Genomic DNA, 27,370 nt, shown 5'->3' on the forward strand with positions numbered 1-27,370 from the left:
CTGCTCTATATCTAGCATGTAGACAATTATATAATTTGCTCAATGATTGAGTGGATGAAAGAGAAATCTAAACTCTCGATTTCGGTTTGAAATACTCTCCTCCATGTTGTCAAAGTACTTCCCTGCATCATTCTGCTTGAAGCTTTCCAAAATGAAAATAAGTGAATCTGGATCAAAATCAATTAAAATTAAAACTCATTAAAATATTTCTAGAGAAATTTTGTCCAACAGTCTAATTAGTGAGAATGTTTTCATTATTTTTTTTTGGTATTAGTAATTTTAGCCATCTGTTTAGAGAATGCTTTTCTTTATTTTGTCCACTGTAAATTTAATTATAAGGACAAATGGTTCTATCCTAATACACTAGTGTGTTTCATGCCTCGTGTTATCATCAGCACCATTTGCAAATTATGTGTTTTTTAAATGCAAATTCTAATCCAATTGAGCTAGGTGGTAATGGTGGATCCACACTTTTATTTAAGAGAAGAGTTTATTTAGAAACAATGGAGTTTAAAGAGCTACTCCGTGTCAAGCAGTAGGATTAGCATTTAGTGCACCAAACTAAGGAAAATAGCAAGGGACTAATGTTTACTGAGTAATGAGAAGGCAGGTAAGTTCTCAACTTTCTACTAAAAGAGCTAGTCTACATATTTCATTTTTTGTCCTATAGCATTGTTTATTAGCACTGTCTAATTTTTCTTATTGTTATGTGGCTAAACAATTTTAGCCACATCAAAACAGAGAGAAGAATTCAGATGTTGACATATCTGGGAAGTTTATCATGTCACATTTTTGAACCTTAACATTGTGGTCTTTTTTACTACATAGTTTCACATTTTCTTTGAAATATAAGGCTAAATAGCAACAAGAATTATTTGCATGAAATGAGTCCCCTCTGCACAGTACCATCCATAAACAATGCATATGGTTCAATAATGCAAGTTGAAAATCAGGGTCCCATTTTTTTTTAATTTTTTTTTAACATTTATTTATTTTTGAGACAGAGAGAGAGCATGAACGGGGGAGGGTCAGAGAGAGGGAGACACAGAATCCGAAACAGGCTCCAGGCTCTGAGCTGTCAGCACAGAGCCCGACGCGGGGCTCGAACTCACGGACTGCAAGATCATGACCTGAGCTGAAGTCAGCCGCCTAACCGACTGAGCCACCCAGGCGCCCCCAGGGTCCCATTTTAAGATGATGGCACGGTAACATAGGCTAAAATCAGTTCCTGCCATTTAATTAGATTTATTTTTATGAAAAGATGCTCAAGATTATTTCACTGGAGATATTATTTTAAGTTTTCTTCTCGAGTGCCATAATTATTGACACTATTTTCAGCTAACCACAGCATTTTGACTGAGAAGTAATTCTACCATCACATTTCTGTCACGTGGTATAACTAATAGGCTCAATTTTTCCAGCAAAGCGAGTTAGATGTGTAAAAACAATTCAAAGCCAGTAAATGCAGTTCCTTGGAAACATTATAAGGAAATGTCACACAATAACATTTACCTGCTATGTTTTATTCTTTAACCCTCAAGCACTTTTGTTGTTTCCTGAGCTGAGATTAGTAACTTAAAAAGCTTTTATTAAACATGTACAATCTAAATGAAACACTCAACCAACTGTAAATTCTCTCAATTAGACTTCCTGCAAATGACAAGCGAGTGTGAATGTGCAATAAACCTTTGAATACCGGTGATTTAGGGCCAAGCAGCACTAGAGGATTTCTAGCAACAGATTGAATGCAATTGATTGTGTGGTAAGAGGCAAGAAAAGTGTGTGGTGGTTCCTTGTTTGCCCTTTCATTCCTTAAATCAAGAGAGGATACTTGAAATGCAAAATTTATATTAATGTGCTTTGAGCAACAACTTAGGGCACAGAAAAGACACAACCACTCCTAGGTTAACAGTTGCATTATTTCAAGTCACCAGACCTCAACTCCTTTTGAGCAATATAAGAATTACTTGTAGATAAGAAAAATTCATCCAACGTGTCATTTATTTGCTTTTTGTTTGTATGGAAGAACAATTTATGGTATTTCTTTATGGACCATAATAGACTTGCTTTAGACTTTCTGATGATAGAAGCTTACTGTATGTAAAGGAACTGCTTTGGTCCACATTAGCAGTTTTAAAATTTGATGGTGACAGCCAAACATATCTGCCTAAATATCCTATTTGACATTTATATTTATTTTCTGGAGTTCTGTATTTAATCTCCCGTGGAGAAAATTTTGGGACCTGTAAAATTTGTAGCTCAGTGATATGGTCTTGAAAAGTAAACAATATTTGCCTTTTAAATAGGAAGACCACAACAACTTTTAAAAGTATTCTATTTTATTTTGCAATATGTATATTTATCTTTAAAATACAGCACTTAAAATACAGCACTAAATTTTACTATTTATGTATGCACACATCATACCAGGTTACATGGTGACAGCAAACAGTCCCAAATCTATGCGACTAAACAGTTTTCATTCTGTTTAATTCCTGTACTAAAAAACTATGAGTTTATCTGAGCAAAAATCATGATCTGGCAGTGCTGAACTAGAAATGGTTAGGAGCTCACTACTGGCAGGAGCTCTGAGAGACCTTTATAGAAAAGTGATGGAAGCAGAACCAGGAAATTATGATTGGCTGTAGTTTAAGCATTTGCCTTATATGGAAAAACTTAGCTGGCTATTTGAGATTGGTTGTCCTTAGGTTTTGATTTCTTAACCTTGCAGGATATACTGGCTTAGATTTTGGTTTGCTTATGTAGGCTACAGAGGCATTAAAGCCACCTCAGTCTAATGGCCTCTTTGTTTAATTAAGTTAACAATTCTCATTCATGCTGGATGTCCATTAGCAGACAGAAATGGGGCATCTCAAACATGGTCACTTAAGGACCCAGGCTGATTGATCTTAAAAGCTGGTCATTACAGTTTCAGAAGGAAAGGAGGAAAGTGAGCTCTGGCAATTCTCAGTCCAAAGGTAATAAATAGATGCTGTGTTCACTTTCAACCAACAAAATAGCTGGTTTGCTTGTTTTCAATTTCCAGAAGACAGGCGAAATATTTCAAAATACTACCTGACTTTATGTTTCTTTCTTAGCACAGTTTTCAAATCAACCACAACTGACATTGTGCTACTACATGCAAAGGTGATAAGTTGCCAAAATCGCGTACACATATTGATAAGAATGTTTATACACTGACAATCTTCGGCTATTCTGTACTGAAGTTGTATCAATTTGCTGTTAGTAAAATAACTCTAAATTACAAAAATTTACCAACTTCAGTGACATGTAAAAGTAAACAATAAGCTCAAGTATATTTATTTCAATAGTAAATGAATAAACAAAGTAACACAGGGGTTGGCAAGCTACTGCCTAATGGCCAAATAAGGCTTGAAAACTATTTTTGTATATCTCATTAAAACTAAGAATGGGTTTTACATTTTTAAATGGTTGAAAAAAACAAGGGAAAATACTGTGCAACCCATGAAAATAATAAAAAATTCAAATTTCAGTCTCTAGGAGTAAAATTTTATTAGAATTTAGCTATGGCTGTTGGTTTATGTTATCTAAGACTATGTTGTACAACAGCAGAGTTGATAGTTGGTATTGAGACCATATGGCCCCGAAGCTGAAGATATTTACTGCCTTTTCCTTTATGGAAGAAAGTTCCTTGGCCCCTGAACTAAAAAAATATATATATATCAGCTGACTTAGCTTGAGCTTGCCTGAGATGGCTCTCCTCCACATGTCTCTCTCCTTGTAGAACGGGCACATTCCTCTCATGGCAGTGATGACAGGCACGACTATATTTCGTAAAGATATCCTGGAATATCTTCACGAACATATAGAGAAAATTTGGCAATAGAAAAATTTGAAATATCTTATGTCTGACAGAATTTAGATCAAAGATGCCAAAAGAAAAAATAGATCTCCTGGAATAACTACCATATTTTGAATGATTAATGTGTCACAGACACCTGGTGCATATTTTCGGGTTTAATTCTATGCATTGAGATACAAGATGTATTATAAAATTTCCACAAATTTTTATACCTAGTTAGGTAAAAAAAAAAATAGGGTTAGAACTTCAGGTCTGTGTGCAATAGGCATGACCCTATGTCGTGGAAAGCACAGGAGAGTTCGAGATTTTGTGTATTGTCCAGCCTAATGATCAGTAATTCCTCTTTTGTTCACAAAATTGCCTGGTTTGGATGATAAATTAGATGGTCACTCTAGTCTGAGTTCAATGCTTTCAATTGTGTCTCCTTGTATTAAAACAGAATAGGAGTCTAAATGTAAAAGCCCTGCACAATCTACCAACCTTCCTTTTGTCCTTAGCCAAAATGAATTTATAAAAAAACTTATTTTAGAAATAAAATCCCTCATGCTCAGGATTTAGGCCCTTTATTTCCATTTTTAGAAGGGAGGGACTTTTCACCACAGTGATCTCAGCATTGTGGGATTCCTTTGAGTTCCTGCACATGTTGAAGCATTATTTTCTTATTCCTTTGGCTTCTGGATATGATCAATCTTGTGTTTTGGAACATTTTTTATATACTTCTTTGTGTTTGTGTTTTGACATTATTAGAGTTGGTCGTATGTGGTTTATAGAACATACATTCAGTAATAGGAAATAATTTGGGGAGACTTTCATACTAAATCTGATTTTGACTATTATCTCGTTAGAACAACTGATCTCTCATTTTTCTATATAAATCAAAGTGGGATATACATAACGCAACAAATGTATAGTCATAACCAAATATTGTTAAATGTAAGACAATGGAGAAATATGGGGTTTGTTTACCTGATTTTCAGTAATAGAAGTTAGAGCTTGAATTACTTACTAATTTAAAGTGTTAATTAAGTCCTTAAGCTTAAGAGTTTACAATTACAGTAAGTGTAGAAATTTCACTACTTTACTGCCTTCTTTGAATGTGTGTTAGTGTTAGTTTTTCTGGCCCCAAACCTAATCATATGCAGAGACCGGTTCTCAATTAACATTTATTGACTAACTGACTGACTGATTGATTGACTTAATGCACAAACTCAGTGAACTTGGAAGGTAAATTTGAGTTCTTTTATTAGAATTCAGTGATTAATCTGTTTATATATAACATTTTGTTCCAACTTTTTGAGAAGGAAGTTTTACCAATAAAACCATAGTGATAGATCATATAAATTAACATAAGCAAACAGAAAATATAGTCAATAAAATTGAAAGATTTCTTTAAAAAGTCATGGGAATATAAACAAGAAAGCTTCTCAAGTGGATGCTGTACAGAGAAATAACAGGTTCTATGTTTTAAATTTTTTAAATGTTTATTTACTTTTGAGAGAGATGGAACACAAGTAGGGGAGGGACAGAGAGAGAGAGAGGGAGACACAGAATCAAAAGCAGGCTCCAGGCTCTGAGCTGTCAGTACTGTGAGATCATGACCTGACCCTAAGTTGGACACTTAACCCACGGAGCCACCCAGGAGCCCCTCAGGTTCTATTTTTTTAAATAAAATATTTGTGTCTCATATTTAAGAAAGGATATAATGTTTTCCCCTTAGCAATTATGGCTAATAATGAACTCAAATTTGGAAAAATAGCCAAACATAAATTTGAAAAAAACTTATATTTCCCATTTGAATTATGTATAAGCGTAGCCACTCTGCTCTTACAGGGTTATAATCTTGAAAACACCAGTGGTTGGAAATCTTCAGGTGAAGAACAGGTCTTATGTTAACTAGGAATGGGAGGGGCTACAAGGTAAAACTATGTAGGTGTAGGCACTTAAAGCATATACTGGAAGAACTGAAAGGCTATTTCTGTGTATTTACTAGATTAATGTGTTTTTTTCAATCACGGACAATGCATTCTCCAATGCATTCTCCATTGTCTCTTTCTTGATTGCACAATCATAATGGGAAACAATATATTAGGTTCTCTTTGATGAAAGGAATCTGAGGTGAAAATAGATTCCCTTGGATAAAACGTGCATGTGAGAGTGTACGCATATAACCATTTGTAGCATCCCTCAGTCACATTCATCTTGAGGCAGTTCAGGGAGTTGTCGCTGCTTAAATTTGTAATTTTCAATATCACATAGAGAGTGATTGCAAACACTTTTTTTTAAATGTTTATTTATTTTGAGAGAGACAAAGTGCAAGTGGTGGAAGGGTGGAGAAAGAGGGAAAGAGAAAATCCCAAGCAGGTTCTACACGTAGTGTGGGTGTGATATGGGGCTCGATTCCATGAACCATGAGATTATGACCAGAGCCAAAATCAAGAGCCATTTGACTGATGGCTGATCATTGACTGATGCCTGCACGCAGGCATCCCCATTATAAAACCTTTTTAATGGGTCATTAAGAAAATATAAATCATATCCATAATTCTCAAATAAGGCAAGGCTGGAGATAATGAGCTTTAGTGATGTTTCTTTTTGTTATCTTCAGATCATTTTGTCATTTTTTGAGCAGGTGATCCAGGTAGCTCCCAAGTCACTGATTGTCAAATTGACTGTATGTGAGAATTCTGATGTCCCTTCCCACATCAACTTTATTAGGTTTTTTTCTGTGGCGGCTTGGTCATGATGTTTGAAGTTTTCTAGGGGATTCCCATGTAAACCAGGGTGGAGAACCACTGAAGTAGAGTTCTGTTAGAGAACATTATTTTTCTTAATCTTTAGTTATCCTCCCCAAAAGGATGATAGAACTAAAACTTAAATTCAAGCCCTTGAGAGAGAAGTACAATAAAGAGAAGGGTGATGGCATGCATGCTGGCACATATCTTCTACATTTGATAAAGCAGTCTGGTTGGTCTCCTTACGATATAAACCACTGGGGAAGAACACACCAGTGAGGACTCCTGAACCTTGGCTTCCTTGCTCTATAAATCTGGGGCCTTGGCAAGACCAGAGTTAGTGCCATATAGAGAGGAGACTGAGAAGGAGCCAGAATGGAGACCAACACTGAGAGTGAGGGTATATTTTTGTTTGCTTGGTTTTCCTAATTCAGAAAGAATTAAACTTCAGGAAATAAAAAAAGAGTTTAAAGATATATGAGATTCTTTTCTCTTTTTTCTTATCCTTGAAACTGACCCTGGGGCACCTGGGGGGCTCAGTTGGTTGAGTGTCTGACTTTGGTTCAGGTCATGATATCACAGTTGGTGGGTTTGAGCCTCACAACGGGCTTTGTGCTGACAGCGTGGAGCCTGCTTCGGATTCTCTGTCTTCTTCTCTCTCTGCCCCTCTCCCACTCATGCTCTTTCAAAAGTAAACATTACAAAATAAAAAATAAAAAAAAAAAACTTACCCTGCAAGAGAAGCAAGCAATAGAAATTAATTACATCATTTATTAAGCATACATTCATGCATGTCATGAGTGAGATATGAATCAGATATACTGCCTTTTTCTTAGAGTATATAAAAAATGCACATAAATAACTTTAATACTAGAAAGAAAATACTGTTACAAAAGTATTATATTTTTCTATTTTCTCTCTAAATACTATTAATATTTTAATATTTCCCTAATGATCAGCAATTCTAGATCTGTCCTATCCATATTCTCCAACACTACTTTCAGACAAAAATGAGGGCAGTAATAACTAATATTCTAAAAAGAAATAGCCAAAAAAAACCCCAAAACTATCCCAATATTTTGATACCTAAGTCAAAAAAACAGAAGCATTTGGTTTCAAGTCCTTTGTGGAGTAACCACTACAAAAGTCTGAAAAACCATCAATAAGTAGGGATAGAGGGAACATATCTCAACATTATAAAGGTCATATACAAAAAACCCACAGCTAATATCATCATCATCAATGGAGAAAAACTGAACTTTTCATCTACAGTCTGGAACAAAACAGGGATGTCAAGTCTTACCATTTTTATTTTTAAAAACTTGTTTTAATATTTATTTTTTTTTTGAGAGACAGAGACAGAGTGTGAGTGGGGAGGGACAGAGAGAGAGGGAGACACAGAATCCGAAGCAAACTGCAGGCTCTGAGTTGTCAGCACAGAGCCCCACGTGGGGCTCAAACTCATAAGCTGTGAGATCATGACCTGAGCTGAAGTCAGAAGCTTAACTGAGCCACTTGGGAGCCCCAAGTCTCACCATTTTTATTTAACATAGGCCTGGAAATCCTAATCTCAGCAGTCAGAAAACAAAAAGAAACAAAGGGCATCCAAATTGGCAAGGAAGAAATCAAACTTTCACTATTTGCCAATGACATGATAATATATGTAGATATGTACTTCTATACACCAACAATGAAGAAGGATAAAGAGAAATCAGGGATCAATCTCATTTACAATTGTACCAAAATCCATAAGATACCTAGGAATAAACCTAACCAAAGTAAAAGATCTGTACTCTGAAAACTATAAAACAATTTCGAAAGAAATTGAAGATGACACAAAGAAATGGAAAAACATTCCATGCTCATGGATTGGAAAAGCAAATATTGTTAAAATGTCTATATTACCCAAAGCAATCTCCACATTTAATGCAATCACTATCAAAATACCAACATCGATTTTTCGTAACTAGAACAAAAAATCCCAGAATTTGTATGGAACCATAAAAGACCCCAAATAACCAAAGCAATCTTGAAAAAGAAAAACAAAGCTGGACGCATCACAAACAGACTTCAAATTATATTACAAATATAGATGAGTTGGTATTCTTAGAATCTTATGTGTAGAATCACTCAGTGTTCTCTCTCTCTCTCCCCCTCTCTCTCTCCCCCCGTAATCTGGCTTATTTTCAAGTAGAATAATGATTTTTAGATTGTTCCATATGGTTGCTTATTTATCCATTCACTGTTGATAGATATTTTGACTGCTTCCATTTATGGCTCTTACTAATAAACCTATGACATTTGTGAAAGAAAAAACAACAAATAAGTAGTGATCAAGACAATAGGGCACTGGCACAAAAACAGACACATAGATCAATGGAATAGAAGAGAAACCCCAGAAATGGATCCACAACTATATGGTTAACTAATCTTTGACAAAAAAGGAAAGAATACACAATGGAAAAGTCTTTTTAACAAATGGTGTTGGAAAAACTGGACAGCAGCCTGCAAAAGAATAAAACTGGACCAATTTCTTACATACAAAAGAAACTCAAAATGGATGAAAAACCTTAATGTGAGATAGGAAATCATCAAAATCCTAGAGGAGAGCATAGGCAGTAACTTCCTTGACATCAGCCATAGCAACTTCTTATTAGAAATGTCTCCTTTAGTAAAGGAAACAAAAGAAAAAATAAACTATTGGGGCTTCATCAAGATAAAAAGCTTCTGTAAAGGGAAAGAAATAATCAACAAAACTGAAAGTCAACTTATGGAATGGGAGAAAATACTTGCAAATGACATATCTGGTAAAAGGCTAGTATTCAAAATATATAAAGAACTTATAAAAGTCAACACCTCAAAAAACAAGCCATCCAATTAAAAAATGAACAGAAGACACGAATAAACAATTTTTCAAAAACATGAAGTTAGATGACAGACACATGAAAAGATGCTCAACATCACTATCAGGGAAATACAATTGAAGGCTACAATGCACTATCACTTCCCACCTGTCAGAATGGCTAAAATTAACAGCACAGGAAACAGGTGTTGGGGAGAATGCAGAGAAAGGGGAACCCTCTTACACTGTTGGTGGGAATGCAAACTGGTACAGCCACTCTGAAAAACAGTATGAAAGTCCCTCAAAAAGTTAAAAATAGAACTACCCTGATTCAGCAATTGCACCTCTAGGTATTTACCCAAATGTTACAAAAATTCTGATTTGAAGGGTCACATGCACCCTGATGTTTATAGCAGTATTATTAATAATAGCCAAATCATGGAAAGAGCCCAAATGTCCACTGACTGATGAATGGATAAAGAAGATATGGTATTTATATAGAATGGAATATTACTCAACCATCAAAAAGAATCAAATCTTGCCATTTGCAATGACATGTGTGGGGCTAGAGAGTGTACAGCTAAGTGAAATAAATCTGTCAGAGAAAGGCAAATACCATATGATTTCACTCATGTAGAATTTAAGAAACAAAACAGACATAAGGGAAAAAGAGTAAAAAGGTGGGGGGCAAACCAGAAAACAGACACTGAACTACAGAGAGCACGGGGATTATTATCAGAGAGGAGGTGGATGGGGGCATGGATTAAATGGGAGATGGGGATTAAGGAATTCACCTGTCATGATGAGCACAGGGTGATGTATGGAAGTGTTGAATTGCTATATTGCACACCTGAAATTAATATTACACTGTAGGTTAACTGGAATTTACATAAAAACTTGAAGCTAAAAAAAAATTAAAATGTCCAATTTTAATATTCACTCAGCATTATATATATAATGTATACATGAAATAATATAAATATATATAATTATATATATAGGTCATATCAACAAAATTGTAACTTTCTAGAATTTTTAAACTCCAAAGAACTTAGAAATTATTTAGGAAATCTTTTTATTATTTATTTGTTTTATTCCACTCACGTTGGAAAAGTATGACTTTTGTGATATTAATTCCTGGCACAGAGTTAAAAACTCAGGGTCTTAGCATTCAGTTTTGTCTTATTTTAATTATCTCATGATTGTTTTCTTTGAACTGTAAGAGAAAGATCAACTAGATTATTGTTTATTATCTCAACATAAATGTCAGAAACCTATCTGTTTCAGACCTCAACATACAAATTGACGTATTCACAAAAGTAAACATTGTTAAGGGAAAATTCTAGAATATGAAAAATTTGTCAAGTAAATATTTAAGAAAAGTTTACCCTTTATAAACATTGAGATTCATGGATTTATTAGAAATTAGAGCTATATGAATACAAACGGTTTAAAATATTTTAACGAAAAGAACACAGCTGCATCAATAGACTAAAAATACAGCATCACAGCTTATAAAAAATTTAATAGTAATAAATATAGCTAAGATAACTATTTTTCAAATAATTTAACATTTTTGTTAAATACTCTGGGAGGTTTTACAAGCAATTTTTAGAAAACAAGAAAAATAGTAGGTAGTATTGCCACATGGTACATTCAAGGAAATAATACAGGGAGACAAAATAGAAATCCCAAAAGATCATACACAGACAAAATCAAACTCATTTAACAATATTGAGAATAAAACTATTTTGTTATGTAAAATTGATTAGTTTGAAATGTATATATTAAGTATATTTTTATAGTTTGAAATTCTGGAAGGCAGAAGTTGGAAAATTTTGGGAAGGAGTTTCGAGAGAAAGCATGAGACGAAGTAAAATTATCATTGTTTTCCAAGTCTAGCAGATGATACATTAAAAATTATGTCCAAATTAACCTTTCCAGATTTATAGTAATTATAATATGCAGATTTTCATGTTTACCTGACTAAAAGTCTAGACGAATTTGAGATTAACACAGACTCTAATATACATTATTTTTGTCAGCTGGGAAAGATATATGGACAAAGGGAAACTAATTCATAAAACAAAAAGACTTCTCTTTTTATATTTGTAAGTGAAATAAAGTAAATTTATGTTGTGTCAAGTCATTTTAGACAAAGTGAATTGGGAAAGAAGTGAAAGTAAATGATCACTTCACAGATGCCTGAAGTTCACATGAAGTACTAAGATTGTGTGAGAGCATACTGAAAATCACCCTGAGTTCTGTTAAATGTTTTTGCTAGCATATTAAAAATAAATAAAAACCTGTCAAGAATGTTTGTTAAGTGGAACTCTGATATTCATGATCTTCCCACTGGGTTTAAATATCACTCTCTATTTCTGAGGTGCTCAGTTATTATATAAGCAGCACATTAATAGAAAGACATTTCTTTAACCAATTTTTGTGCCTGAAATCTTACATTTAAAAAAAAAAATCTTAAAGATAATGTTTTAGTAGTAAACACCACAGGTTTTTTCTAAATTAAGATAAATAAATCTAATCTAAATAAACCATGGCCATGGTGTTCTGTGTATAATAATAACATACAAAATAATGCCATGCAAATATATAGGTTTTTGAAAGCCCAGAAAAGAAATATTGCTTCCCAGAAAAGAAATATTAACATAATGTATTTCTTTAAAAAACTAAAAACAACAACCAACTAAACTGGAACTTAAAAAGAAATCCCGAATAGATCATAAATAATTACATCCATTGCTTACGGATTACCTTTATGAATTACCTTTTGCTCATCCAAATCTGAAAATGTTGAGTAACACTTGCCTAAGAATTTTATTTTTGTAAGTGTTTATTTTTGAGAGCGAGAGAGAGAGAGAGAGAGAGAGGTGCGCAGGCACAGAATCCAAAGCAGGCTCCAGGCTCCGAGCTATCAGCATAGAGACAGAAGTGGGGCTCAAACTCATGAACTGTGAGATCATGACCTGAGGCAGTCAGACACCTAACCGACTGAGTCACCCAGGCGCCCCTTCCCTGAGAATTTTAAAAGAAGTAGTTTCTTTAGTTTTTATTTTCATTCTATTTAGTTAACTTACAGTGTTATGTTAGTTTCAGGTGTACAATATAGTGATCCAATGATTCCATACATTACTCAGTGTTCATCACAGTAAGTGCCCTCCTTAATCCCTATTACGCTTTATCCCATCTGCCCACCTAACTTCCCTCTAGTAACCACCAAAGTGTTCTTTAGAGGTTACAACTCTGTTTTTGATTTGTTTCTTTCTCTTTTTTCCCTTTGCTCATTTGTTTTGTTTCTTAAATTCCACATATGAGTGAAAGCCCATGGTATTTGTCTTTCTCTAACTTATTTCACTTAGCATTATACTTTCTAGCTCCATCCATGTCATTGCAAATGGCAAGGCTTCATTCTTTTATATGGCCGAATAATATTCTGTGTGTGTGTGTGTGTATGTATATACACCTAATTATACACATACACACACACATACACACACACACACACACACACACACACACACACACACTCCTTCCTTATCCATTCAGCAGCTGATGTATACTGGGGCTGCTTCCATATCTTGGCTATTGTATACAATCTGCTATAAATGTAGGGGTGAATGTATCCCTTTGAATTAGTGTTTTTGCATTCTTTAGGAAAATACCCAGTAGTGTGATTACTGGATCATAGGTAGTTCTATTTTTAACTTTTTGAGAAACCTCCATACTGTTTTCCAGAGTGGCTGCATCAATTTGTATTTCCACTAACAGTGCAAGAGGGTTTCCCTTTCTCCACATCCTCGCCAATACTTGTCATTGCTTGTGTTGTTGATTTTACCCATTTTGACAGGTATGAGGTGATATCTCATTGTAGTTTTGATTTACATTTTCCTGATGGCTAGTGATGATGAACATCTTTTCATGTGTCTTTTGGTCATCTGTATATTTTCTTTGGAGAAATGTCTGTTCATATCCTCTGCCCATTTTTAATTGGATTATTTGGTTTTGGGGTGTTGAGTTGTATAATTTTTTTATATATTTTGGATACTAACTCTTTATTGGATATGTCATTTGCAAATATCTTCTCCCATTCCATAGATTGCCCTTTAGTTTTGTTGGTTGTTTCCTTTGCTATGCAAAAGGTGTTTTTGTTTGTTTGTTTTCCTTTTTTTTCCTGATATAGTCCCAAGAGCTTATATTTGCTTTTGTTTCCCTGGCCTCAGGAGACATATCTACAAAAAAGTTACTTTGGCTGATGTCAAAGAAATTACTGCCTGTGTTCTCTTCTAAGATTTTATGGTTTATTTATTTATGGTTTCAGGTCTCACATTTAGTTCTTTCATCCATTTTGAGTGTACTTTTGCATATGGTATAAGAAAGTGTCCCAGTTTCTTTCTTTTTTTAGGCTGCTGTCCAGTTTTCCCATCACCATTTATTGAAGAGATTGTCTTTTTCCGGTTAGATATTCTTTCCTGCTTTGCCAAAGAATAATTGACCATATAGATTTGGGTTCATTTCTGAGTCTTCTCTTCTGTTCCATCGTTTTTGTGCAAGTTCCATATTCTCTTCATGACTATAGCTTTGCAATATAACTTGAAGTCTGGAATTGTGATGTCTCCAGCTTTGCTTTTCATTTTCAAGATTGCTTTGGCTATTCAGGGTCTTTTGTGGTCCCATACAAATTTTAGGATTCTTTGTTCTAGTTCTGTGAAAAAGGATGTTCATATTTTGTTAGGGATTGCAGTACATGTGTAGGTTGCTTTGGGTAGTATAAACGTTTTGACAATATTTGTTCTCCCAGTGCATGAGCATGGAATGTTTTTCTACTTTTTTGTGTCTTTAATTTCTTTCATCAATGTTTTCTAGTTTTCAGAGTATACCTCTTTCACCTCTTTGGTTAGGTTTATTCTGTGTATCTTATGTTTGGTACAATTGTAAATGGGATTTTTTCTTTTTTTTTTTTCAACGTTTTTTTTTTGGGGGGGGGGGACAGAGAGAGACAGAGCAGAGAGAGACAGAGCATGAACGGGGGAGGGGCAGAGAGAGAGGGAGACACAGAATTGGAAACAGGCTCCGGGCTCCGAGCCATCAGCCCAGAGCCTGACACCGGGCTCTCGAACTCACGGACCGCGAGATCGTGACCTGGCTGAAGTCGGACGCTTAACCGACTGCGCCACCCAGGCGCCCCGGGATTTTTTCTTAATTTAACAGAACTAACTTTGAAGCTAGTCACAGGATTCTTTGTTTACAAAAATCTAATTTGACCTAAAAGCGTTTGTTCAGTCAATGATTTCAGCAATATTTTACTGGTTTATATGGCAGAAAAATTATTTTATGACAGTGTTTTTGAAATTTTTACATTAAACTTTAAAGTCGCTTCAGTATTTCTAAGTATGAATATTGAATACTCTGAATTTCAAAGAATTCTTTTGTTATTTCTCTTGATTGTTCATCTGGAGTTTCTTACTCTTTCTTGTCATTCACAACATGGCTGTTTTTGAAGATACAAACCTTTCTTTAGATAGAAAAATGTAGTTTTCCTAAGAAAAATTATAGGTTTATCATATTTCAGACTCAATTTTAACATTATAAAATTTAAACTGGTTGGATCTTGATCTCATTCTTTTTTACTGAAATATTTGGTTTATAACATTAAGGTAAAACACAGTTGTGTTATTCTACACAATAAGTTTAAATTCGTATTATTGATTACACCCCAAATTTAAACTGCTAAATAGGGGCGCCTGGGTGGCTCAGTCGGTTAAGCGTCCGACTTCAGCTCAGGTCACGATCTCACGGTCCGTGAGTTCGAGCCCCGTGTCGGGCTCTGGGCTGATGATGGCCCAAAGCCTGGAGCCTGCTTCCCATTCTGTGTCTCCCTCTCTCTCTGACCCTCCCCCATTCATGCTCTGCCTCTCTCTGTCTCAAAAATAAATAAACGTTAAAAAAAATATTAAACTGCTAAATAACATTTACTATTTCTTTGTGCTTCTAATTTATTTCAAAGTCATTTAAAGTAATTTACTTCTGTATGTGGCTATGTCTCCACCTTGATATAAAGTTGAGTTTCTTTACTTACTTTTTTCAATTTTTTTTTTGGTGAAGGGGGCTTTTGTAAATTAAAATTTTCTTTGTGAATATGTAAAATATTTATATATTTTCTAAACCAAAACTACAGTAACAGGGTGTGTTTCGAAAAGGCACCCTTCCATCATTGCCTCTTCACCCTGTTCCTTTTCTTATCCATAGATAACAATTTTTATTAAATTACAAGTTCAGTGAAAGGTTTTTATCTCTTAGTTTCAATTTACTTATGTTTTTCTTGGGATTTTACAGAGGAATAAATTTAATATTAGCCTGAGTTGGTGAAGAAATTGTTAGGACTAAACAAACCCCTTTTACTGAAGTTGAAAGTTTTCAGATGAAATGGTTTCCATATAGGCCAGTGTTTTTCTTTTTTTCTCCTCTCCCTGCTTGTCCATCAGGCCTTTCTAGATTAGATGAGTGGTTTTTTTGCTTCTCTTCTTCTTCATATATATTAGCTGTTGCTACTGGAAGGTGTTCACTTCATTTATATTAGGGACAGAAATCCTTTCAACAGGAAACATGACTGAGAATAGCTGTGTGATTCCATTTACCATGTGAGTATAACCCCACAAACTAGACTTCACCTTGCTATTCTTCTCACCATTGGTCATGATGGTACCTTGATCAACAAATTTCTCTTAGTTTGTGTTTTAGAGTCCTCCAGAGAAATAAAGCCATAGTGGATTTATATAAAGAGATTTTAATAATTTAGCTCATGCTTTTATGGAGCCTGAGAAGTCCCATGATCTGTTATCTGCAAGATGGAAACCCCACAAAGCCATTGGTGTAATCCCAGTCCTATTCTCAAGGCCTAAAAACCAGGGGAGCTGATGGTGCAAATCTCAGTTCAAGGGCAGGAGACTGATATCCTGGCTCAGGAAGGCATGAAGGAAGCAAAAAGGGTTGAATTCCTCCTTCATAAACCTTTTTGTTCTATTGGAGCCCTCACAGATTGGATGATACTCACCCACATTAGGGAAGACTATCTATTTTAATAAGTCTACTCATTCAAATGGTAATCTTACTCAGAAATACTCAAAGTCACAACCAAGAATATTGTTTAATCTGGACATCCATTTCCCTTGTCAGAGTTGACACATAAAATTAACCATCACAATTTATCTGCTTCCTCACTCTAGACTCAGCTTTATAAATGCAGGGGCCATGTTTAATGTCTTCCTCATTCTGTTCCTTTTGTCATACAACGATCTCCTTCACACTGAAATTCAAATACTTTCTTGGGAGTAAGCAGCTAATATTAAATATACAAACTCCTTATGAAGAAGTATGAAGATATAGGAGATGAACAATATAGCAAAAATATGATTTTTATGTTACTCTTATATGCATCATTTTACCTTAAGTATATATATACCTGAGGCATACCCATATCCCTATACTTTTGGCAACAATCACACTTTCATAAAACTTACTCATTTCTTTTCTAAAAATCTATTTCTTTCCCAGTTTTTGAAATTTTGCTTATTAGAATCATGAGTTTCTCAAGTTAGAGTTTCCCACATCCAGTTATTTACCAAGTGATACTGATTCTATTTTCAGATTATCTCTTCAATCATTTTTTTTCTTTATGTATGCCTGTTTCCCCTGACTTAGTTTGGATATCAATTCTCTTTCCAAATCTTTTGTCCAATCTCCCTGTAGTGGCCTGTTTTGTTCTTCCATACACCATAATGAAGCTTGGATTTCTTTGTATAAAATATATCTTTCATATCACTCGTTGGTTAAGAAAAAGTATGCTTTTTAACACATAGGATTATGTCTAATATCTTTAAATTGGAAGTTAAATCTTTCAGATTTTGTCCCTATCTACTTGTTCAGTTATTTTCTATTTTGTAACCTATGTTCCAAGCTTTGTTAATCTCTATTAATTTCCTCTATATATGATGATCTTACCTGATTCTTTGCCTTTAAGTCTATACTTTCTTCTGTTTGAAAAACCCTATGTTGCTCTCTGCCTAAAAGATATCTACTTATTTTTCAATTTCAAAGTAAATTATTATATTCTACTTTGATGATGTCAGATCCTATAGAGAATTAGTTGCCTCATTTTCTCTAACAATGATATAAACAAGAATGATTAGACTTTTATGTGCCATTTTCTTTCCATCGTGTTTTTATCAAATTCTTAAAACCACTCTTTTTCAGGTGATAAAGCTGAGGTTCAGAACCATTACTTAATTCAGCCAAGAGAATATAAGCTCAGTCCCTACTACTTAATGAACCCTTTAAAAAGCACCTCAATGAGTGTATTTGTAAATAATTCTTCATATTTAGATACACATTAATTCTCACCATACTGTTCATTTAACTCTCTTGCTTCTCATCTATTTGCTTATCTCCCTGAGAAGACCTTCATCCTCATTACTTTTTTTACTTTATTTCCACTCTAATTTCTCTGAGATAACCTGAAAAGGAACAGACCTTCTCCTTTTATCTATTTATTACTCTTAAGCATATCCAGCATGAGTTCTTTGTGTCCATAAGCAGTATATGTTTCCCAGTCTGTAGTTGTCATTAATTACCCTGTCCAATTCTTGGTCTTCTATTTTCCACCTTCTCTTGGCTTCCAGGATCTGAGTTCTGATCTCTTGCTTGAGTTAGAGTTACATCCCTTCTGTCTCTCTTGATTTCTTATTTACTTTATATTAGTAAGTGTATAGGCTACATACATATGGCTAAGGATGTAGTAAGAATGAGACCTAGACATCCTGGGTGACTCGGTTAAGCTTCTGACTTTGGCTCAGGTTATGATCTCACAGTTCATGAGTTCAAGCCCTACTTTAGGCTCTCTGATGTTAGCACAGAGCCAAATGAACCCACTTCGGATCCTTTTCCCCCTCTCTCACTGTCCCTTCCCCGCTTGCATGCATGTGTGCTCTCTCTCTCTCTCTCTCTCTCTCTCTCTCTCAAAAATAAATAAACATTTTTAAAAATATCATTCAGTACCCAAGATCCTTTATAAATCTGCCCATACTCCAAGGTATTGTCCTGATCTGCACGGTCCAAGACAAAGTACTACCAGGTCTGTGTTCTAACATTTTTTTCCAGGGGAAATAGTGCAATGCAATGATACATCAAAAGTTGCACATACCGCCTCTGTTCATATACCATTAGTGTGGACACAGTCATATGACCATATCAAACTGAAAGAGAGGTTGTAAAATACAGTCAACAGGTAGAGCGTCTGAAGGAGGAAAAGGGAATAGAAACTTAAAATTGGTTACTAGTGTGCACTACATTTATCTATTATTTATTCTGAAACCGTGCTAATTTAACATATATATACGTTTATTTCATAGAAAATTCTACACTTGAACTAGAAAGTCCTCAGTTTGAATCCTAGCACAACCATGAAACTTTTTGTACTTTGGAAATGACATTTTCTGCGCTATATTTTTTATGACTGAAACTAGTTTGTAGAAATGTTATCCATATACATTAAGTTAATCTTAATGTATTATCCACTGCATACTTCAGAAACATCATGCATGGTGACCAGAGAAACTACCCTTAACGTTATGTTCATTCATTTTCCCAACAACTCATTTTTATTAAAGAGACTATCCTTTATCGTTAAAAGGGAAAGTGATTGAAAATAATAATGAGAAGTATTTTCTTACTAAAAAGAAGAAAGAATGGATATTGCAATAACGTTTAAAGAAAAAAACCCAAAATTACCGCTATTCGCATGACCATATAATCTCTCCCATAGACTTGTTCTGTGATCTTGAGCTTTTTTGTCTGTCCTCTCTTGGCCTCAGTTTTCTTATTTACAAAAACTTGATCTCCAAGTTTCTTTCCTTTACTAATGTTGCTGATTCTCTTTAGTTAAAAATAAGTATTTATTAAACATTTTATATGTGTAACAGACTATATGGCATTTTTATTGCAAGGCAGTTTGAGGATGATGATGAACTGTTGAACAAAACAAGCCTATATTCCTCTCCTGAGAAGCTTACATTCTAATAAGATTGGTAATAAAAATTAAGGGAAAATAATGATGGGGTAATTAATATCAGAAGACATGAAAGCCAGGCTTAGAAGAAAGAAAATGGATATATTTTTACAAATCTATGGTTTTCAGTAACATAAACTGTTATATACATAGTTTCTCATATAGTTATATATATTTATGTATATAGTTTATTAGGTATATATTATCTTGGGATAATGTATAATTAAAACACAGCTTACATGTATCCCTAATGAATTTACTCAGCCTACTTTATCCCACTTCTACTCCTTCACCTACCTAAAAAACACATTACATAATTTATGTGGAGTAGTATAGAACTCAAACATAATCTTGCATCTTCTTACTCTAGATGACTTTCTATAAAAGTGCTCAATGACACCCAGACAGATATTACATTTAAGTTTATTTTTTTAAATTTTTTCTTTTTTTTTACATTTAAGTTTATTAATGATGATATTAAGCAGTCTTTTGATACTGAATGATACTAGAAATAAAATAATTATTCTCTATTGAGGCTACATTCTGCCTATAAAAGTATTTCATCTATGAAAACACTTTGCCTCTATAGCATCATTGGAGGATATTAGTCATGTGTGCCAGTAAAAAGGTCATAGCACAATAAATTTTAAGTACACGTTAAGTATAATTTGACACGGTTCAATATCTTAAAATATGCATTTTGTTATATCTTTATTCCAAGGCACATCTCCAGCTTTGAATTACTAACTGAATAAGTGAAAAATTATTAACTGCCAAGTAGTCCTTTTCAATTAATCCACATTAACTTTCTAACCTTAACGTCCATTGAGAGGTACCCAGGTATACGTTTTCTGTTTGTCACTTAATCTTAGTATCTCATCTCTAAATTTGTTTATCATAATCACAAAAACTAATCTTTATGGAACTCCATGTGTGCGTGCTAGCTACAGTGATAAATTATTTTTTAATCCTCATCTAACTCGATGAGCTAGGTTGTTGTATTATAGTCACTTAATTATGACCAGAAAGTTAACCCAAATTAATGGTTATCATTATACAGAATAACTATTTCTAAGTCTATTTGACAATGCTTAAAATGCAAGATTTCTCTAAGAAGCATAGTGCTAACATTATTCTGTTTTTTTTTTTTCTAAGTATAGAGGACCTTCTGCTAATTCAACAAGGCTGTTATATATTACCTTTCCCCCAATTCTGTTATATTCATGTATATATGAATATACACACAAAAGCATTCATTTAAAGTCAGTATACTACATCTATTACTTACATATAGAATATTTTCTAGTGATAAGTCCTAAGAAATTCTTAAGCACCCAAATAGCTTAGAGTTAAGACCACCAGCTTTAGCAGTAAAACACCAGTTGAGTGAATTCTGTCCAGTTTTATTTTTGGTTACTTTCTTCTTTTAAATGTTGACTTGTGTTATCTGTGTAGATATTCATTGTAGATTATTGGGAAAGTACAGAAAACTATTAGTTAAGACGTGGTCAATGCTCTTTGAGAACTGATAGTGGTGTCTTAAACAATGTAATAATCATACTCGTCTTTTCTAAAAATTCTGAAATGCCAGATGAGTCGGAGGGAAAGAGGTATCTTCTATACTGTTAGGCTACCATCCCCTAGGTTGTTGCTGTCACCATGTCTCATCTAAATAAGACTGAATGTCAGAAAACATACTTGAATGGGTAGCATTTTCTTTTCAGAAATTATTACACAGTGACTTTCACCATCTGCTGCTATCTTACTGGACAAAATATGGCAATTTTGAACTTACCAGAGACTTGCTAATGTGGTGTTTAAGTAGATGGTCATGCATCCAGCTAAAATTATCAATGTTCTAGTATTAAAAAAAAGAAAAAGAGAGTGGGTATTGGGATCAGTAACCACTAAAGAAAAGTATCTCTCTGAGATTTTTAATGTTAATTTTGGATTAGTGTGATTAATGACGAAATAAATGTATGGAACATTAATTATTCCACAGTGTGGAGGTTTTAAGCTAGATCCCCAAAAATGCAAATTCTGGGTCAAAATATGGCAAACAAACCAAAAAAGTTAAAATCATTCCTAAATATGTCTCATAAAGATAGTACTAGTTTATGCTTAAACATAATTTATGCCTGAAAACTATGATATATTCCAGGATTTATTTATAACTTTGCAAGTGTGATAGACAAAATACTTTAAAACTGCACATTAGTTTCACTTTTAAGCATGATATATTTCTAAGTGAATTGGCCAATTTCGTTTGCTCTACACATTGTCTCCTTATGCATCTTCTTATTTTATGTAGAATCTAATGTTTCTTATGGAAACTTCATATATATCGCGGATAGTAACACTTCACTAATAATGTTATTTTTAAATATTTTCCTAGTTTGATCTTTACTTCTTGTTTATTAACTTACTGCTTTTCTATGTTTTAGAACTTTAAAAGCTATATGTTTTCAGTACTCAAATCCATCAATAATATTTTTCAAGTGTCTTATCCTCAGTTATATTGAGATGTAATTGACATATCACCACATAAGTAAAGTGTACAGCATAATGATTTCACTTACCATTTCACATACCATGAAATGATTACTACAGTAAGTTAACTCTGATCACCTCATATAGATACAGGGAAAAAAAAAGAAAATACATTTATTTTTCCTGGTGATGAGAACATTGAGGATTTACTCTCAACAACTTTTATATATGCTGAATAACTTTTACATATGCCAAACAGCAGTGTTAACTATAGTCATCATGTTGTACATTACATCCCTAGTACTTGTAACTGAAAATTTGACCACCTTCCTCCATTTCCCCCTTCCCCACCCCTATTTCTGGTAATCACAGATCTGATGTTTTCTATGAATTTGTGTTATCTGTTTATTTATTTATTTTTAAATTTCTAACACAGAAGTGAGAGCATACAGTATTGGTCCCATCCTCTCTCTCTCTCTCTCTCTCTCTCTCTCTCTCTCTCTCTTTCTTTTCTAGAAGTTTGTACCTCTTAGTCCCCTTCACATATTTTGCTCACCTTCAGCATCTCCCAGCTGTGGTAACCAACCAACACTTTGTTCTCTATAAGTTTGCTTTATTTTGGTTGTTTGTCTTGTTTAGATTCCACATATAAGTATTTGTCTTTTTCAGATTTATTTCACTTAGCATAATACTGTGTAAGTCCATCCATGATGTCACAAATGGCAACATTTCTTTCTTCTTTAATGCTGAGTAATATTCTGAGGCACAGGAATCCCTTGAAGATGCTACAAGTTCAGTTCCAGACCACAGCAATAAAGTGATCTTTACAACAAATATTTTTTCTGGTTCCCAATACATATATGAAAGTTCTGTTTCTACTGTAGACTAGTAAGTGTGCAATATCATTATGTCAAAAAAAATGTACGTACCTTAATGAAAAAATACTTTATTGCTAAAAAATGGTAACCATCATCTGAACTTTCAGCAAATCATAATCATTGATCATAGATCACCATTACAAATATAACAATGAAAAAGTTTGAAATATTACAAGAATTATCAAAATATGACAGACATGGAGTGAGCAAATGCTGAGAACAAAATGGGACTGATAGACTTGCTTGAGAGTTGCCATAAATCTTCAATTCGTAGAGAAGGCAGTATCTACAAAGTGCAATAAAGTGAGTACAATAAAATGAAGTATGTCCAGTGAAGGAATGCATATATACATACATAAATACATACATACGTACATCATCTTTATTCACTTATCAATGGACACTTAGGTTACTTTTATGTCTTAGCTATTGTAAATAATGCTGCAATATATATAGATATAGATATAGATATAGATATAGATATAGATATAGATATAGATATAGATTGATATATATATATAGATATATATATTGATATATATTGATATATATATATTGATATATATTGAATTGATATTTTTGTTTTCTTCAGATAAATACCCAAAAGTAGAATTGCTTGAACATATGATAGTTGGCTCACGTCATTTCATGGCTTGTAAGTTCGAGCCCCACATTGGGCTCTGTGCTGAGAGCTCACAGCCAGGAGCCTCTTTCAGATTCTGTGTCTCCCTCACTCGCTGCCCCTCCCCCACTCACTCTCTTGTCTCTCTTTGTCTCTCTCTCTCAAATTTACTTTATTAATAAAATTTAAAAAATTTGATTCACTAAAACAGCAGACCTTTGGAAATCTCTATTTACAAGTCATAGAAGAATCGAAATCCAATACAGTGTCTTAGCACAGGCTGCTATAACAAAATGCCATGGACTAAGTGTCCTAAATAGCAGACATTTATTTCTTACAGTTCTGGATGTAAGTCTGACCTGAGATCAGAATGCCAACATCATTAAATTATGGTGAAGTCATCTGTCTTGCAGATGGCTGCTTTCTTGGTGTATCCTCAAATGGTGCGGAAATAGAAGAGAGAAGAAAGAAAGCAGGTTATCTGGTTTATTCTTTTTGGGCACTAATCTCATCCTGAGGACTGTATCCTCATGACCTCATCTAAACCTTATTACCTTCCAAAGGTCCCACCTCCAAATACTATCACATTGGGAGTTAAGACTTCACCATGTGAATTTTTGGGAAACACAGTCATTAAACTACCAGAAAATGTACTCAAAATATAATTCTTCCAAAGATTACATATCAGTTACTATGGATAAAAATGTAAATGGCCTCAAGCCCAGGACCTGGACGTGTTAGATTGCCAGGGTTTGAGCCCAGGCTGAGGGTGGCCGGATACCTCAGGCCCGGGGAGTTCTGGATCAGTGCCTGCGGGGCTGGCTGTAAGTACACCCAGCCGAGGGGCTCACCGAGACCCAGGAGGTTCAGGGAGCATTAGTGATCTATGTGTGTTTTTCCAAGGCACCTAATAAAAAACTTCTTCACAAAATGGTTAATATGATTAAGTGAAACAGAAAATGGCAAGCACGTGTCTGTATTAGAGCTCCTTGGCAACATTCTTATCATCCCTCAAGCCACCCTTGGTGGGAGAATAAAAGGCAGAAACATGCAGTATCACTCTAACTCTGGAAAAGCAGAAGGGTTAAAACTTTATCCACAATTTGTGACTCTGTGTGAAAAGGAATTAGCTGCTAACAGCAAGACAGCTGAAGCCACAGTTGTGGCGGGAACAGGATACTTACCCGAACAAACAGGAGTTATAAAGCTGGATACCAGTGGACCATATACACACCTAGTTTAGTTTTGAAAAACTAAGTTAGCTTCTGCAATTTTTGTTTTAATTTTTTTTAACGTTTATTTATTTTTGAGACAGAGAGAGACAGAGCATGAACAAGGGAGGGTCAGAGAGAGAGGGAGACACAGAATCTGAAACAGGCTCCAGGCTCCAAGCAGTCAGCACAGAGCCTGACGCCGCAGGGCTTGAACTCACGTACTGCGAGATCATGACCTGAGCCGAAGTCGGACGCTCAACCGACTGAGCCACCCAGGCGCCCCTGCAATTGTTTTGTGGTAGAAAATGATCTCAACTTTAATTATTTTCTTCCCCTTCTTTTTTTTTTTTTTAATGTTTATTTTTGAGATAGTGAGAGAGAGTGTGAGAAGGGGAGGGGCAGAGAGCGAGGGAGACACACAATCCGAAGCAGGCTCCAGGCTCTGAGCTGTCAGCACAGAGCCGGTTGCAGAGCTTGAACTCACAAACCGCGAGATCATGACCTGAGCTGAAGTCAGACGTTTAACCCCCTAAGTGACCCAAGTGCCCCATTCTTCCTCTGCTTCTTGAATATGCTAACCTGCAGCAATTTTAGATAAGAAAATCCTGGGTCCTATCCATAACTCTGTAACCTGCTAATTGGATGACCTTGTCAAGTCGCAAAACACTGTGTTAGGTAGACATGAGCAAGGAAGGATAAAGCAGGTGCTGGCCACACCTTTGGAGCCACCCTGAAAGTTAACAGTCACACTTTCAGAGCTACCTCTAAGGGCTAACAGAACAGGAAAGGCCTTGCCACAGAGCTGGCTCAAAAGCTACAAGGGGACTTATAAGAGCTGAGCATGTGCTCAAAATGTGCACCTTGCCCTTAAGTACTTTTAAGGTCACAACAAAAGCTCATAAGACACTCGTAAATACACAATACATAAATAAATGCAAATAGAATGCATCATGGGTAGGTGCATGCTGAGAAGCCATAATGTCATATAACCACCAGGTGTCAATCAAAAATATCAATAAAGCCAAATTCACATGTACACAAAACAGGCTTAAAATGTTGTAGGTAGAGCTTCTTGGAGCCATTGCCATCCTTCTTCTTCTGGCAGTGGTCTGCTTTTACTCTTGCAAGTGTATTCTACTTACCTACTTGATAAACTCTATCTCCCCATTCTATTTTTTTTTTTAACATTTATTTATTTTTGAGACAGAGAGAGACAGAGCATGAATGGGGTAGGGTCAGAGAGAGAGGGAGACACAGAATCGGAAGCAGGCTCCAGGCTCTGAGCTGTCAGCACAGAGCCCGACGCGGGGCTCGAACTCACGGACCGTGAGATCATGACCTGAGCCGAAGTCGGACGCTTAACCGACCAAGCCACCCAGGCGCCCCTCTATCTCCCCATTCTGATCTGGGGTCTCCAATTCTTTGGTACATCTGGGACAAGAACTGAGTGACCCAATGACAGCTGGATCTCAGTCACCTTTCGTCCTGCTTTCTCTACACTTTCATTTGATAATTTGAACACTGCTTTCTATTCACTTTACAGTCATTGTGGGAATATTCTTAGGTGTATTTAAGTATTTTGCAGTGAATAATTTTGTTCAGTCAAGAAAAAATATATTTCTTAGACCCTCAAGTGTGTGTAGTATATAATAAAAATAACTATTTGCCTTAAAATTAGGTAAAATCCTGCACAAACTGAAAAAAAAATTCAACGGCCTTTGTTCTCACAAAATGCACAGACAATACTTTAGGTCTTGTGTAATACTGTAGAAGCATCTTTATTACTGCCTAAGTGATTTACAGTCTTGTGATATAACCACCACTGCTTCAGTAAACAAAAGAAAGCCATTTCAAATTCAATTATTAAAATGCTAACATTAGTTTGGGATGGAACCAAACAGAAAATCATTTGTGTCCATGGCTTAAAAGTAACATTATCCACAGTATGAAGTAACTTGAAACCAATATGGAGCCAAATGTAATGAAATTGAATAACTTTATTTTTTCTTGATGGGTTCCAAGAGTCATATTTTACCAAATTCAAAACTAAACTAGTCCCACCTGAGGCTTTTCCAGGAAGTGTCCCCTTATAAGCTCTTATTTTGGATAGAAATAGAAGGGTGAACTATTCATTTCTACAGTTAATGAGTAAATGTTGTTGAGCGCCTCCTATGTACTATTCTAAACACATGTGTAGCTTGTCTTATACACAGTTCTTTCTCTTCCATCTTTTCCTCCTCTTCCTTTTATACAGTGAATTCAGTGTGCTTTAGTCTTTCATTTCTTAATTTCTTTCTCCCCATTACTGCACTCTTGGTATCCTTTTGAACACCAAGTTCAAAGACAACAAAAAAAGTTCCACTGGTGTGTGCTGCCTATATAGAAAAGAAAAAGTAGAGTAAAATAATTTTCCATTAAAAGTGATTCAACTAATAACTCATTTTCCATTAAAGAGGACCCAAGCAGGTCTAAAGTCTGAGGTCTACTTGTCATCTGTTTTTCTATCTACAGTTGATTTGTAGGGAAATGTTTTCTAGCCCAAGACTTGTCTACACATTGAGAACTCCTCAATTAAGTCATTAGTCTACATTTTTTCCCTGACATTTACATTTAAATATCTAACTACCTACCTAGTGTATCTATATGGATTCTAACAGATACCTCAAGTCT

General features: G+C 34.8%; 1 pseudogene; it reads left to right on the forward strand.

Annotated features, from left to right (window-relative positions):
* The window catches only part of LOC109275125 (D-aminoacyl-tRNA deacylase 2-like), a 37,866-nt pseudogene extending 13,137 nt beyond the window's left edge, over window positions 1–24,729 (forward strand).
* The last annotated feature ends 2,641 nt before the right edge of the window (window positions 24,730–27,370 follow it).

The sequence above is a fragment of the Panthera pardus genome, unplaced genomic scaffold (genome assembly GCF_024362965.1).
Source record: "Panthera pardus isolate Hobbes unplaced genomic scaffold, ASM2436296v1 HiC_scaffold_13, whole genome shotgun sequence".
Taxonomy (NCBI): domain Eukaryota; kingdom Metazoa; phylum Chordata; class Mammalia; order Carnivora; family Felidae; genus Panthera; species Panthera pardus.